This window comes from Acanthochromis polyacanthus, chromosome 15, assembly GCF_021347895.1.
Source record: "Acanthochromis polyacanthus isolate Apoly-LR-REF ecotype Palm Island chromosome 15, KAUST_Apoly_ChrSc, whole genome shotgun sequence".
Classification (NCBI taxonomy): domain Eukaryota; kingdom Metazoa; phylum Chordata; class Actinopteri; family Pomacentridae; genus Acanthochromis; species Acanthochromis polyacanthus.
Genome location: NC_067127.1, coordinates 33,948,821 through 33,956,850, shown reverse-complemented (window position 1 = coordinate 33,956,850; position 8,030 = coordinate 33,948,821). Strand labels below are relative to the sequence as shown.

The window sequence follows — 8,030 nt, the reverse complement described above, 5'->3', positions numbered from 1 at the left end:
TTTGCTGACTTTTTAAAATTACTATTGAATATTTTTTGTTGCTTACAAATTTCTGCTCCACACTTCAGCCTAATATACAGTAATGTACAAATGAGCTGGTTTAACCAACATTAACTCCAAAAGAAGAAGAAAGAAGACAACACCAAAGAAGAAGGCGGGCCAATGTGTGTGAGAGCAGGGGGACGAATGACGGTGAAGCTCCTGATGTTTCACAAAGCCTTTATTTACGTTCAGCCATATTTTGAACACAAATTCATTTTTTTGTCCTTTATTCCTTAATTGTCTCCATTCCAGCTGCTTCTAAGTTTAGACACATCCTTTGCTAGACAGCAACAGTGTGGAACCGTTTTCTTTCATCTTTATGTGAATTTTCGGACTTTTCGGCAGCGTCTTCGTCATGTCAAGAAACCTCTTCTTAGAGAACCACTTCCTGTGCGCTGAATTGGTCACAAAATAAAAGCCCGCAGCATTAAGAATATGCCTTCAAAATAAAAGGCTGGTGGGAATGGATATTATTTTAACACTAGCAAAACAAAGGCTTTCCAAAATTGATGAACTGATCAACAGACCTTTATAAGAGTAATTTACACGTGATTCGGTATAAATACATAACATGCACATGCGTAACACATGCTTGTGCTCAGCACAAGATCATTTTTATTACAGATTTCATCTGTCGGAAATGATCCGTCAACTGAGCAGCCTTGGAGGAGTACTGCGCTCTGAGTGCTTTTCTTATGTTGTCAACTGCTGCACAATAAAATGTGAATTGAAAACATATATATATATATATATATATATATATATATATATATATATATATATATAAATAATAAAGGGAATCACATTGTGTCATTACCCCCCTGGACGAGCCGAATATTCGGATATTCGTGATTAATTGGGCCCAAATATCCACAGCCTACAAATTGCTATTTGGACCGGCCCTAAAGCTCATAAAAGAGAAGGCAAGAGAGAGAGAGATGCAGTTATGTATACTGACAGTCAATAGAAATCTTGAGGTAGAAATGTGGGCAGAATTCTACTTGTAGGGGGGTTGTATTATTGTATTATTCATTGTGGATTTACTGATGATCTAGTGCCCTGGTAGTTGAGATAATGGAGTGGAAGCCTGTTTGAGCTACAGTGATGTAGCCAGGCGTATGGGCTGTTCCCAACCCACAATCAGGAGCCTGGTCCAAAGCATGCGCCGACGGATTGCTGCCTGCATCGAAGCAAATGGAGGCCATACTCGGTATTGACTGTTGTGACTTTGTGTTTGGCAGGTGCCATTTTCTTTTGTGAAATTCTTTATTTTGAAATCATTCTTGAAACTTTAGATTTTTGTTTCTGTTTGCCAATATGCTAAACAAATGATTCATATGAAGAAAATCCAGTTTCAGGCTTCAAAATAAAAATTATGTTGAAAAATATGGTCTCAAAGTTTCTATTGACTGTCAGTGTAGAAAGCATATTTCAAGTTTACACAACAATCAAGACAAGATAATAAAGTGTGCTTGATGAGTCACAGGCTGCTTGAAGAGACACCACCTGAAACACCCAACACTTCCAGTGCACACTACAACAGCAGTGGAGATACAACTTCTGCAGTTACTGTTGTCAGTCTGGTGGAATGGATACTGAAACAGAAACTAAGTCCCTTTTGCACATATTTATACACGTACAGGGTTTCCTCTACATGTAATTGATTGTGGCGCACCGCCACGGCAAAATAAAAGCCGCCACACCTTCAGAATAATGTTTTTTTTTACCTTGTTTTTATGTTGTTTTATGTTTATGTTAATGACGATTATTGTATTAAATGTGATTTCGGCACAAAACGTGGTGTTTTTCGTGAAATGTGAGGCTATGCTGCAAATACCCTACCCTTATTTTGAAAAACCAACACCGAAACACCGGAGTCACTGCCTGGCACCTGCCTGTCTAACTGCTGCGCGCGAACTGCGAAGAGAGTAGAGACAACAGTCCGACGTGGAGGGAGAGAAAAGGGTGCAAGAAAGGTCCCTAAACTAGGTTGTATTTGATACATTTTTTTTCAAACCAGTGAAAACGAAATATAGATGGATTAGGCTACAGAAAAAATCCTGAGTCGTGATAAATGTGTTATTCATTGTTTAATACAGGATACACATTATCATTATTTCAGAGAGATTCTTATTTTTATTTTATTTTTGTACCATTGACACTTGTTAATCTAGGCCTAATAAAGCATGTCGAGTCTTTGGTTATACACCAGAGAGATAATATTTTGTTGTAGATTATTTTTTAACTGTAAAATTAAATTTTCTGTTGATAGAGGAAACCCGTTACGTTTCAGATAGACGTTTTGAACAGCACGACATAACGTTAGCTTAGGTCATGCCCAGGTAATTTTCTGCCATGACTCTTTTCTGGTCACATTTTCAGATGAGTATATTAAACTATTTTCTCAAGAAGAGAAAGGTTCCAGAGGAAGAGACTCAGGTAACCTTACAAGCTCAATGTTCTTGAGACTTTTGTCGTGATGTAATTCCCTCAAGTCAATAGAAATGATAATGATGTGTACCATGATAAGTGCAACATTTAAATATTCCTAACATTACCTGCGTGTTATTGGTGATGATGTGAACAAATTTAACACTTCCCAATATTATATTACATAAGAGCGCAGGTAGAAGTAGTTCAAGAGGTGAGTGGAGGAGAGAAAAGAGGACAGGCAGAGAAGGAGGTTGAGCATGGTGAGGCAGCAGAGAGCAGCAGCGAAGGAGAGAGAGGGAGGAAAAAAACAAAACACAGGGAATCCGGCTGGGACCCAAAATGGACTGACATGACCAAGTTCTGCCAATGGCTGTACCACACTGATCAAGGCGAGTAATAAACATTACAATATCATGCAATTTAGTTTTTATTTTTCATTAAATTTAATTTCAATTGAACAAAGACTGTGCCATTAATTTTGACCCTGTGCCTGCAGGAATGTTCTGCAGGTTATGCCGCCAACACAAACAATGTGCAAAAGCAGGAGTGGCCAAGCGACCATTCATTGAGGCAGGATGCCAAATCTACCGTGTTGACTACTGAGACAGACACATGGGGACAGAGCACCACAAAAATAGTGTAAAATCACAAGCCTTATTGGCACAAAGTGAAGTTCCTTCAATCAAATGTCATAGATTAATTTAATAGATACAAATGTCTCTGGTATAAAGTTTTTGTTAAAATAACCATCAAAGATCATGTTTATCTGTGCTTGCTTTGCATAGGTTCTTCAGTTATGACTGCCTTTGACCCCATTATCAACATGGAACATGAGTCCATCCTTGGTGGCTTTAAATGTCTGTATTATCTGACCAAGAGGGAGCAGGCAGACCATACTAACTACCCAGCTCTTTTGGATCTGGCTGAGCTGGTGGGCTGTAATTATTTCAAGAAGCTCAAGGTTATGTTACTGTGGTCATATTGGTCATATTTGCAGTATTTCATGCTAACCTCAGAATCTTAATACTTAGAATCTTAACCTTAGAATCATAATGTTTTATTTCATTTACTCTTAGATTGGGAAAACAATAAATTACAGGTCTCACATTATTATTGATGAAATGCTGGAGATTTTGGCCACTGTCGTGGAAGAGCCAATTCTTCAAGACATCCACTCCTCTGTTGCCATTGGGTTAGAAGTGGATGAAAGTACAGATGTCGCTGTGACAAGACAGCTGGATCTGCATGTCAGGTAGAAATTCAGAGGGAATGATTTCTGACTGAATCTGAATTATATTTCTTTATGTTTATCATTCATCTGTTTATGCATTTTAAGATATATGGACACGGAGGGGCAGCTTTTCAGCCAGTTCCTGGACCTGGTAAATGTCAGTGATGGAAAGGCAGATACCATTGTGGCAGCTATTAAGGAAGTGCTGCACAAAAAGAAGATTCCTACCCAAAGGCTTTATGGATTAGGAACGGATGGAGCTGCTGTAATGACTGGTATGAACTTGCAACATAACAAAGTAGAATATTCATTCTTCATAAATTAGTTACTGCATGTATGTGCTAATTTTGTTTTATTCTTGAAACAGGGAGGTTGAATGGTGTAACAAAGCAGCTCCAGGATGACTTCCCTTGGTTGCTGCCAGTTGCTTGTGCTGCACATCGCCTTGCCTTGGCATGCAGGGATGCCTCATCTCATGTCACCTATATGGCCACCTTCAGAGACCATTTGCAGCAGCTCCATCTTTATTTCCACAATAGTGCCAACAGAACTGCTGTTTTAAAAACTGCAGCACAGTCCCTGGGCTTGCAAGCCTTGAAAGTGACGGTGAGATCACAGAAAAATATACATGTATTGCATCATCTAACAGAAAGTGTGACTGTTATTGTGCACTACAGATGAGCTTTCTTTATTATTAGCTTTTATCTCATGACTGAAATATTTTTCAGGAAGTAAAAGACACCCGCTGGCTTTCTCAGCACTTGGCAACAACCACATTGCAGCGAAACTTGCCGGTTGTCATGGCTGCTTTGGCAGAAGAGACCGAAGTCAATAAGTGCCCTGTAGCCAAGGGCCTTTATGGTTTCTGCTGCACGTATCGTTTCGTCGCAGCAGTCTACCTGCAGGCAGATGTGCTGCCACATCTGGCTCGGCTCTCAAAAATTTTCCAGAAAGAAAATGTGAACTTCCTGGCCATAAAAGAGCAGGTACATTATAAGAATCTAACTTAAAGACTTTTTCAGGATTTGTAAGCAAAAGAACCTATGAAGCTATTTTTGTGAGTCATGTATTGTTACAAAAAAGCTACGCATTGTGTGACTGCCTTTATTAGGTCGCAGTGACAAAGGCCTGCCTGAAGTCCATCCGGGATGCAGCTGATCAACAGCCACAAGGGTCATTCCTAGCCCGGCTCCATGAGGACCTAGATGACCCTACTGGATTAGGAACGTTTAGCATCATGCATGAGGAGGAGAGACACAGGAGAGGCAGACCCCAGGGTGAAGAGACAAGGGAGCGGCTCTGGTCACGTTTTAGGACCCAGGTACATTTTTGATGGCTGTGAAGTTAAATAATATAATCAGCGAATCAAATAAGGTCTTCAATCTATCAATTAGCAAAGTTACTAATTTTCTATTTTGTGTCATGTTTAGGTAATGGAGCCTTATCTGGACAGCCTGCAAGACAGGCTAGACATCCTGGAAGCCTTTCAAGTGCTGGGACCCCAGGCTGCCACAGAAAATGATACTGTCAAGGCAGGACATCTTCAGACTCTGTCCAGAAAATTCTTGCAGCAGCCACAAAATCCAGCACTGCTGCAAGAGTTTACATCATACAAGCAGCACCTGCTCGTTGGAGCCTTCAAGGTAAAATGAGAATTTAAGCAAGAGGGGAATTATACAGAAAGATGATTGAGGACCCCTGATCAGTGTTATACATTTAATGTGTTTCAGAATCTGGAACAGCTTAACATCATGATGAGACTGGCATCCCAAAACGACGAACGGGGACAGCTCTATCCGTCCTTGAGCCAGCTAGCGGCCATTCCATTGACATTGCCCATATCATCCGTCAACTGTGAGAGAGATTTCTCTACAATGAACAGGGTCAGACATTTGGTTATTAGTAAACTTTAAGTCAGGGATGGTTTGGTTTCTCTCAGTTTTCTACACCCCACTCACTTTTAATTGTTTTTATGTGGAGGTGAAGACGGATCTCAGGAATAGGCTGCAGGGGGATCATCTGGCAGCGTGCATGCTCCTCAGCATCAATGGACCAGCTCTTAAGGACTTCCCTTATCAAAGAGCCTTAGAGCTCTTCTTCAAAAAGCCACGGAAAATGAAGTGCTCTGAGCCAGGCTACAAACTGTGCCATTAGATAGACAGTGCAGTTGGCAGTTGCAGATGCAGTTTCAAATGTTAAAAAGTCTCACAGGAGACAGAAGGGCACAGTTGTATATAGTTTTGCTACAGCCTTTTACTTTTTGCCTCTTTGTTTACTGTTGTTGCCACAGCACTAGGATAAAGCAAAGGCACAAGCTCTGTGGCACTGGCAGATTGACGCCTCTTCTAGATGCTGCTTTAATTTGTCGTTGTGTTTGTTGTTACTGCAAGATAGTCTTTTCAGTTATTATTTTCAATTAATGTACTGGAAACCTGATAATAAATAATGTATTTAGAAAAACATTCAGTTTGAAATAGTCATAATTTCACATTTCAAAATTTGTCGTCGTCGTCACCCCCCCGTCTTCCACTCGGGCAGACCTCCCCCACATTTTAAAAAAATCCTGGAGGAAACTCTGTACGTATTTACATGTATTTATTATAAACTGTCCACAAACCCTACAGTACCAGGTAGGAGTACTAGGAAAGACTAAAGGCTGTATATAAAAGACTGACCCTGCATTTGTCATGCCACCATCTACAGATAATTGTTTTGAAGCCTTGAGTTTGGAATTTGGTCGTTGCTATGATGGTTTTTTGAAACCAGATGCAATGACTAAGCGGTGAATCTGACTGGAGAACCTGAGGACATCATATTGCTACGGAAGCAACCTGTCAGTCAGAAGACAGCCTCACCATACTTTGTCTATTAAACTCTAAATGTGACAATCATTTACTACATGAAAATTATGCTGTCTTCAAAAAGTCTTGAAACTAGCAATTAAGACCATGAACTCACTCGGAAGATGTTTACCGAGATAACAAACCAAGTGAAAAGTAGAATCACACTGTCATAGATTTCTGTTTAATCTGTTTGGCTAGTTAGTTTTGTTGGCGTATCATTCTAGACTTTTCCATCACCCGGTAGAGTTCTGTCTTGGTGTGAATCAACTGTGCTCTTTAAGCAGGGCCTGTTGAGCATTGGAATGGCCACAGTTACTGCTAGCTACTCTGTGTGTGTGTGTGTGTGTGTGTGTGTGTGTGTGTGTGTGTGTGTGTGTGTGTGTGTGTGTGTGTGTGTGTGTGTGTGTGTGTGTGTGTGTGTGAGAGACAGAGAGAGAGAGAGAGAGAGAGAGAGAGAGAGAGAGAGAGAGAGAGAGACTATAGAAAGAAATGGTACATCAGCTGTCAGAGTGAATGCATGTCAAATGGAGCAGAACAGACCAGTTAAATAGAGAGATCCAAAGCGGAGATAGTAGGATTAATTGGCCATAATTGGTTGATGTGTTGGTGTTCCAGATGACCCAGTTTAAGTGGAGACTCTCCTCTTTATGCACTGCAGAGACACCCTCTGTACCACTTACAAAGATCGAAACTGTAGAACCATCAAACAAGCTCACATCAAGGCTTTTAAATTGATATTTTATGTTAATCATTAAACAGATAAATAAATAGAGATCTAGATTTTAATGCGAAAAGAATACCTTTACATATTTTTCAGTCTGGAGAGTTCAGTTATATGCTGAGTGCAATGACTTCCTGGAGTCTTGTCATCACAAAGAGGTTACCAGGCAACCAGTGGAGATTTCCAGATACTGCTGCATTCAGGTGCGAAAATCATCTGAACTCATTTGAGACCAGGCATCTTTCCTTCCACCTATGCACTGAACGCACAGCACTGGGAATAGAACTACTAGAAAAGCTAGAGAAAGAAAAAAGAAAAAATGGTATCATATTGAAAATATCAAACTGCTTGGAGTACACATAGCATTAAATGTTCAACAATCTGACAAAACAGTCACACACATATTCCACAGGCTTGCCTATCTCATTCAGAGGGAGGACACCTGTGGCATGCAAACATCCACAAGGTCATTTCCTTACTCTCATTTAACCTGCCCTTGACATAGGGGTAGGAATATAGCTGACAATTAATCACAACAAAAATATTTTCATTTCACTCAATATCAATTATCATTGATAATTCTAAACAACATATTTTTTAACAAACACTGGGAGAAAATAGGTGTAACTACAATTAAACCGCCTTACTTTGTATTTGGCACATCAACGTATTTGTCAGGGTACGTAGGTAAGAAGTGTAATGTTAACACAACAATAAAAAAATAGGCTAATAATAATAAATGGCAATAATTTCCACAACA

The 8,030-nt window shown here is 39.9% G+C and overlaps 1 long non-coding RNA gene across 1 annotated transcript; it reads left to right on the top strand.

The window, feature by feature from the left end:
• The first annotated feature begins 4,769 nt into the window (after positions 1-4,769).
• LOC127537524 (uncharacterized) lies at positions 4,770-6,059 on the top strand. Its single transcript, XR_007947236.1, has 3 exons — positions 4,770-5,027; positions 5,137-5,349; positions 5,437-6,059. It is a non-coding gene; the product is annotated as an uncharacterized LOC127537524 (long non-coding RNA).
• The last annotated feature ends 1,971 nt before the right edge of the window (positions 6,060-8,030 follow it).